Consider the following 8,873-nt stretch of genomic DNA (forward strand, 5'->3'; position numbering starts at 1 on the left):
AGCCTGCAGTAATACATTGTTGATCTTTATTAGGTACTTGTCACAATCCGCTAATGCAAGCGGGGGTCGTGATGGTTCGTTTATCGATCTCAGAGTGCAAAAGGACACAAGAGATTTCAGTTTTAATCAAAACAGTGCACCTTTATTAAGTGCCCACAACACAGTAATGCAATAGAAGAGAGTAAGAGAGAGAGAGAGAGAGAGAAAAACAAAGTAGAGAGGGGGAAAAAGACGGGCAATAGCTACCAATGGATGAGACGAAGTCCTCGTGGTCTTCCGCCAATAGATTTGTCTTCTTTCCGCGGGGAGATCTCCGACTCGGTTATTTCAGAAAGTCCCTTTCTAGTCCTTTTCAGAAGCGAGGGGCAACTGGCCAAGAGGTTGGGAAATCTACAGCCGTTGTTATGGGGTCCGTTGCTTTGGGAAGCAGGTACAGGACAGACGTACAAGACAGGTGTACCGGAGAGGTGTACAGGACAGGTCATTCAGCGCAGTCCTTCCCGCCTGGGCAGCAAGAACAGCACAGTCCATTCCAACCTGCACTGATTTTCCTCAGGAATGCGTACCAGTTCCCAGTGGGCACACCCGTAGGCAACACTTGGCAGACATTCCACCTCAGCCAGGCCAGGACTGCTGTGTTCAGTCTCCGTCTTCGGCGATGATCGTGAGGCAGATGAGGGATTTTCAGACCGTCTCTTACAGTACTTTAATACCAAGCATACTTTGAAATAAGAAAAATTATTGTTGTTATTACTTTTTACAGAAAATCAGGTATTTCAACAGTTTTCTTTACAGTTTCTTCACTTAAAAAGAAATTAGAATTGACAAGTTACAATGGAGTGGGATGGGAAAGTGGTAACATTTAAAAAGATAAAACATGCTATTCTTACAGAGCCAACATTTAATGATGTACATCCTGGTACATCTCTCCTTCTGACTGTATACAAAGGGTTCATATTCACTGAGCTGCCCTGACAGGGTTGCGATGTCTTGTGATGAAACTTTTTGTTTCTGTATTTACAAAGGGCTTTTACATTGCACCATCACCATGATGCTAAACAAAATAAGACAGAGAAACCCTGTTTTGGTGATTTCTGTTGCAGCAAAAGTGCCATGACTGCAATCACGTGGGATAGAGGTAAACTCAAGGAGCATATGAAGATGGTGATACGAGAGCACATCCGGGTAACAAACCCTTCCACAGGCTTTGAGGTGCGAGTGTGGTTGTGAGCCAACAAAAGCAGAGAATGAGCATGGGCTTCACTGAGACACCACTTAACAGGGACTCCTGACTGCATCTGGCCCCTGAGGATGTGCATTTTCCAGCTGACACTGGTTGGACTAACCACAGATTTAAAAACCTGCCTGATGTGGGCCCTTAAATGAGTTTATGCTGCTTCATGTGTGAACTACTTGATTTTTACCTTCCATCCCTTTTGGGTCAATAGCAGGTACTGGGAAGATGTTTATGGTGGTTGACTGATTTGGGTGGGGTTTTTGACCACCTAGTGCTGGTCTGTTAGAAGTCAGGAGAATTTCCTACATACAAGAGCAGTTTTGGATTAAAAAAAAGGAGTTGTTTATTTTTTTTAAATGCTGCCCAGGTTCACAAATCAATTTACGTGGCTGCCATCCACATCAGTATTCAGTCTCTAAGACAAGCAGTGCCACACTGGTACCTTGGTAGTTAGAAAAGTTATCTAATTCCCTGTATTTGTTTATTGGCAGTTTGCTTAAAGATCATTTCTTTTGGTGGTTTTACTCTGCTCCCCACCTGTACAGTCATGAAACTATAGAATCATTGACAGCTCTAAGTAGGAAGGGACTTCTGAAGGTCATGTATTCCAACTCCCTTCTCAAAGAAGGTCCAAACAGAGCAGCTTACTCAGGGTCATTTCCAGTCAAGTTCTGAGGATCTCCAAGGATGGAGATGACACTCCCTTGCTGGGCAACCTGGTCAATATTTGACCAACCTCATGAAAAAAAAAACCCACCAGCATGCTTAAAATATGAGTGAAAATCCTGTGAGAAAAGAAACCCAGGAAGGGAATAACTGAATTCTGCTTCTCCATAGCAGGCAGCACCACAAGACCCATGTGGGTAAGTACGTTTCAAGCTGCTGTGATTGGTCTCACCTTCATAAGCTTTACTTACACTAAGATTAAAAGAGCTATATAGACACAGGAAAACATCCTATTTGCCCATAGTAGTCTTTTTCTAACAGAGACTGTGAAAACAACATTCATAATTCCGATGTGTCATCTGTCACACGAAGCAAAAGTTTGACAACAGAGGAGTCACAAAGCATTGGCGGTAGCAGAGCCGTCCTCATCAGCCAGCGGCACCAGGAGCAGGCTTGGCTTCCAGAGAAGGCAAAGGGGGAGTGGCTGCTTTCCCCCAGCAAGCACAGAAGGGTCGATTCTGCTCCTGACCCATTTGAACTGCACACTTCAACACTTGTACCGTGGATTTCTAAACACTCACATCCAGTGGGATCCTGATCCTAGCAGGTACTTCGGGAGGTCACTTAGGAACGACAGGCACAGCCTGCAGATTTGCCACTGGCAGCTGCCACAAAAAGGCAGAATATTTAGACTACACAAACCCAAAGCTAAGCTGGAATATAAATATCAGATGAAATGCTTACATGTTGCTGAACATGCTGCCTAACATCAGAAACACGAGACAACAGCAGAAAGCCACGCAATGCATTTTGGCAGAAGCACACAAACATTGCACAGCTTGTCCCCTGGATGCCATGCTCATACTTCCATTAGTCTGTGTCACACTGCCTCAACTTGTTTTAAGCATTTCCATCATCTGTGAGGTAGGGAGGGAAAAACAGAACAGCTGAGGTATAATCAAGTGAGGTCTTGCACAATTTGTAAACAGTCTCATTATGGGCTGTAGTGTGCAGAGTGTGAATGGTTCAGGCTTCTGTCTCAACTTATCCAGGCAGGGAACTTTCTGAAAGCCAGACAAGTGATTCAATGGATTACTAAGGAGGTAGATGAAGAAAACTGGGATTAACAAGGAAGGAAATAGTGACAGAACATAAATAAACACATAAACAGGTGAAGAAGTTTGGTGTCGGTAAGAGGCATGTTTTTGCACGTCAGAATCAAAACACCCAGTAATACCTTTTGATCAGTGAGCAATTTTAAACACTGTGTTAATCAGGCTGCTTCAAAAATATTTGAATAAAAATGCAAAATTAAAACCCAAACACCTACAAATCATTCCAATGAATTAGACCAAAGATAAAGCTGTATCAGTTATCATCTCAATATGGACAGATCTGCAGAAGTGTTTCTTCTAGGTGAGAAATCACAGGAATGAAATAAAAACCATACATTAAGATCTTGTTGATACATTGCTCCTCATTTTTGAGTATACTTCCAAAATCATAGGCACCGTTTGAAAGACCCAGCCTACCAAATCCTTTCATGCACAAACTTTCCTATTGGCTTAGAATTTGAGGTTAGACACGCACTGTGCTTTTAATTATGCACTCGCAGAAGCCTTTTCTGGTGCGATCTTGTGCCCATGCTACCTTGAGAAAGACCAGGGGAACCTAGCAGTACTTTGGATCTCGACCTATCTATGGTCATCTGTAATTACTCCTGTAATTTATTGTGAATTTACAGTACTTTGCCCAGTGCATCAACCTTTCATGTCTGATAAGACAGATACTAAGTCATCTGGAAGCTAGAGGATTTGTATCCAGAAAAAAAATACTTGCACATCTACACGTGACACTACTGAACAGCTAAAAATCCGTAACAAGATGGAGGAAACAATTATCTCCTGAGAGAGTGGCAGAGTAATCAATTGCCCTGAACTTCTGCTGTTCAAGGGGAGCCTAAAAGGAGATCCTAAAATAGATAGAATTTGAGACACTACTTCAAAACAGTAATTTCTTAACTAAGAACACTGACCAATGGTTCCACTCTCACTTGAAAACTGTTTTAGAAAAGAGTGTAAGGACTTTACTGTGGGTTTAACATATAAATCACAAAGAGCCAAACTACCACCAGAGTTGTATTTTCTAGCTGGGCCTAATGTACAAGAACTGCAAAATACAGCAGAGAAATTACATACAGTAGCTGGAAATATCTAAATACATTTATTATGTGATTGGCATGTCCCTGCTGAAAATAATCAATATATTGACTTTTCTGAAGATTCACAGTAGGCAGTAAGGAAAAAAAAAATCTGTGTATGTGTGTATGCACTCTTTTTTGGAAAAAGAATTTGATTTCTGTCTTTCTTGGAAGCTGTGACTGTTTGTACACTGGTCCTGGAGTGCCTTCATTGGCTTATCTCTACCATTGTTTCAGCAATGAGAACTAGAACAAATAGAGATGCTAAAGGATACACTGGATGAGTACTGAGACACAAAGCAAGGCAGCTGTCTCATTTATAATGCTGGGGAAAAATGAGGTAAAGTAGCTTATTAAGCAAGTAATAGTGATATCATTTTCCTATATTCCTACTTTATTTTGATCCTTCTGCACTGTGAGAGCAAACAATCAGGAATTTGTAGCGATGTAATCATGCTTGGCTCCCTGCCTCCTCTGGCACATCCTGCTTAAGTGGCACTGATGCTGTTTTGTGCAGCTCAGGTGGCAGCCGTTACAATTCAGAAGCATTACAGCAATTGGATACACTTGGGAAATACGCTCGGCAAACCAGTTCTTCATTCAAGCACTGAGGAAGGTTCCCATGCACCTCATGCTCTCCCTTTCCCCAGACACTTGAGCTTTCCCTGGCATCACCCAAGGATGTCCGTGCCTGTGCAGCCCTGCAGCACACACAGTCTGGGATGTGCAGTCCCTTCCTTTCCCTTCCCTTCCCTTCCCTTCCCTTCAATGCCATTGAGAAGACTCAGAGGAATTTGGGCACTTACTCCTGTCCCAAGGGCCTTGGTGAAAGTTCACCATCCCCATGGAGATGAAGGCTTGGTTATCACCCAGTTAACATAAAACATATGTAAGTAGAGTCCATCTCATGGCTCAAGTGTCCTGGGGGATCTGCACAGGTTTGTTGTCCTGGGCAACATCTCCTCTCCCCTGGAGCCTCTTCTGTCATCCTCTGAGTTAATTCAATGACTGTTTCCCCTCCACACATACCTAAGTCTCATGTAGCCAGAGTAGGAATGATTTCTGGCCCTTAAATTGCTAATGAACAATGTTTTCCTTTGATTGGAGGTAAAACTTTTGTCCTTCCTTGAGTTCCTCCTTGGCATCTTTCATTGAAGGATGTTCCTTTCACTGAGCCTTTCTTTCTGCACCAGTCTGTACCTCCAAATACACACACAATATAGGTTTCTAAGCAGCTTAAGAATATAGAGCACGTCTGTCTCCTGAGCAAGTCCAGCCATGGGAATGACCCAGCTCTTGGTGGTGAACTGCAAAGACTGATCCCCTCCCTGTCTTTTCTCTGCTAAACCATGATGATGCATGTGCAGATACTGGCAGGCTTTGTGGCCAGCTGCGGATGTGCCCACATCCTTGCTTCAGCTGGGATTGGGAGAATGGTTCTGAAGTGAATTTCCCAGTTCCTGTGCTTGTTCCAGCTGCTAATGGGCAACTGCGGGGCCAAGCAGGAGCTTGGCTGGAATAACATCGTCTCTCCACCGTGCCGCTGGCACGGATTCTGGGCCCCCAGCACAAGCTGTTTCCTCCCACAGTGCTGCTCCTGTTGCTAATGTGGACATTGCCTGACTGAATCCTGCTGACTTGATTGATTCCATTTAAATCAATGGGATTGTTTGTACAAACAAAGTTGATAGAACTGGTCCCAAGTGGCATTTACTCCACCATGCTATTTGGCATATAAATCAGCTGTTTGGGGCAGTGGTAACTGTTTTGTTACCACTGTGACTTTTAGGGAAATCCGTTAAAGAAAATAAAGAAAGTGGATATTTGCAGAGAAATAACTGATATTAACACTTGACTGGTCTCATTTAGATGTCTAGAGCAGACTTGCTCTGGAAGTAAAGAGATTTTTCTGTCTTTTGGGATCCTCAAAATAATCAAGTTCATTATAATGCCTTTCTTCCAAAATATCATATACATTGATGAATTATGCATTTGGTTACATAGTTTTAAATCTGAATAGGGCTGTTTGTACCCAGTAATAAAATATTCTTTTAGCTTTTTTTTAATGGTTACAGTAAAATTCTGCATGATGTATATCGCAAGTAGTAATTTTCAGCTACAAATATTGATGACATCTTGCCTGTGGTAATGAACAGGTTTTAATATTACAGTAAAGCATGTTCTTCCTTCTTAATTAGCCTCCACTGATTAAACACCCAGATTATTTACAAAAAGCCAAACACAATGGAAAGGAAGAATAACTACTGCAAAGGCTGTATTCCCAGGGTCACATGCAATTCATCTTCACTAAGGTAGCTGAGCCTCTGTAGTCGCAAGGTGTTTATGAAATAATAGGGAGAAAGCTTTCGGTTAAGCATATTTAGTATAAAAAGTATGTTTTAAATTTGTTTCTTAAGATGAAATTCTTCTATTCTTGAGGGAGAATTGAAGTTAATGAATGAGTTAAATGAGTTAAAGCCACAGACATCTTGCAGTAAGATATAAGAAGCCTTGTCAGATCGCTACCAGAAACAGTCTTTATGATGCTGAGGTTTTGTAGCTTATAATTAAACATCACTGTCCAGCCTCTGTAACCTGTATCATCCTCACATGCCATATTTTATACATCACAGCAATTGGTGAAGCATACAGGGCACATTTAGAAGGCAGCTTTCTGTCAGGAGCTGATGATGGAGTGACTCAGCAAGGCATCAGAAAGCTTTGCTTGTGCTAAGGCTTTGTGCACCTCTGGGGGGGCTGGACCTGCCAGACTAATACAAGGGGCTATTTTTGTAACATCCAACAAGTTTCTGCTGTACATCAAAGTGCACTAGCTGCTTATTTTAGGTGACAGCAACTCTTACATTTGTCTTGAACAATACAGTCGTTAGCCCCTTTTTGGTATGTACTTCTCCAAAATGAAAATTTCCTGTGAAGCCTTTCATCGAAGAAGGGCTTCCAATTTGAGCTCATCAGAGACATTTTCTTCCTGTGCTTCAAACGTTCCAGTAAATTAACGGCCCACGTGCCGAAGGTAAGAGGAAGTCATGGCATATTGGGGAGTACTCTGAGCATGTAATCTGGGACAACATGAACATCTGGATTTGTGCCCTGCTCTTGAGCTGAGCTGGGACTTGGCCCCAGGCAGTACCAAGAGCCTCTTGAAAAGGGGCTCCTCCAGCTGCTCTGGCTGCCTATTTACTGTCTTAATTTCTTTCTCCCAGCAACCAAAATCTCACCCTCCTTCCCAGACACTCCCTTGTTTCCATTCTTGAAATTAACTTGCCTGAAAGCTGCTCTTTTCCCACATTCATGGGATCCAGCATTGATGCTGGATCCCATGAACGTGGCAGGCATAGCCTTCCACAAACACATGGGCTGTGAGTTACCTTCACTGGGCTGCTCTTAAATCTGCCCATGGTGTTTGGAGAATTAGTGTGAGCACTTTGTCCTGACTCGTGTCTCTTTCCTTGTGCCTGACCTAATGGGATCCTTAAAAGAGTGTGAAGCAGTGGCAGATGTCAGGTCACAGATGTGTCCCCAAGATCAGAATCAAGAACTTCAAGCAAGTTCCAGAGAGATGATGGAAATTACCTCTGAAACCAGGTAATTTCACAAAAGATGTCCTCATTAACACTTGGCTTTCACAATGTGCCCTTTTTTTGCGTCAATCTCAGAAGGCTGTTGTGAAAGAGGTTGCTGCTCCAAACTCTAATGGCACAGTGAAGTGACTTGGAAAAGGTGACACCAGAGTCACCAAAGGCACTGGAATTGGAGTGGCCTTTTCTGAGTCATGGCCTGACTCAGCTCTCCTTGCTCCCACTACTCCAATAGCACTGCAGCTGCCCTCCCTGCTCCTTTTCGCTGTTGCTTTTTCCTGCTCCCCTCCCAGCTGCCCATCCCTGCTCACCAAAGCACTTGCCAAAGTCCCTTAGTTGGCGTGTGCTCCTGGGTCTTGCTTGGCAACATGGAGCTACAGTTGCACTTTTCCAAATGGCGATGGATTACTTGTGTGCTTAAAAGCTTTGCTGGATGGAGACCTGGACTCTAGAGCCACACCCACCTTCATTGCTGGAGCCTGCAAGGAGGAGGAGAAGGCATTTTCCTCCTTCTCACATGCTGCCCGGGAAAGGGGTGAGCAAGAGAAGTAGAGAGAGCCCTGACTTGGTTTCTGCAGTGCCCTGCTGTCAGCAAAGCACTGGGCAATGAGGCTCGGAGCGCCTGCCCAGAGCCCAGAGCATCCTGGGGAGAGCTAATAGCAAGGCTGAGCTGAGAAGTAGTTCTCTCATATTTTTTTAATAAAAACATTTGGAGAAAAGTTTTCCTCATTGAATTTTGAGAAAAGAAACACCTAAAAACCCAGCAACAAATTTTATGCAGGCAGCTATTAATAGTAGTGCAAATATTAGTTTTCTACTAGAAGATCTAGTAGTTATATTAATACTTGCCCATATCAAAAGCATTTGGGGCTTTTTGGTAGGAACTGGGTATTAGTATTAAAAAATATTTTCATTTCAGTAGCTCTTTTGTGTGCAAAACATATCAATGATTGTATCTAAGTCACGCAACGCAGGGGTGCTGGAACCTCATTTACCTAAGCTGTTTAAAAGCATCCTGTTGTGCCTGTTATTGTAAAAACACAGCATTTAACACCCCATTGAAAATAAAAACCATTTTTCTTATGTGTTTTCCCAGCTGAAGCTTATTTCCACTGTTTTCCCAGAGAAGCAACAAAGTTTGGGCTTAACCTTCTTCATTGCACCTTCAGTA

This window comes from Corvus moneduloides, chromosome 9 (assembly GCF_009650955.1).
Source record: "Corvus moneduloides isolate bCorMon1 chromosome 9, bCorMon1.pri, whole genome shotgun sequence".
NCBI lineage: Eukaryota > Metazoa > Chordata > Aves > Passeriformes > Corvidae > Corvus > Corvus moneduloides.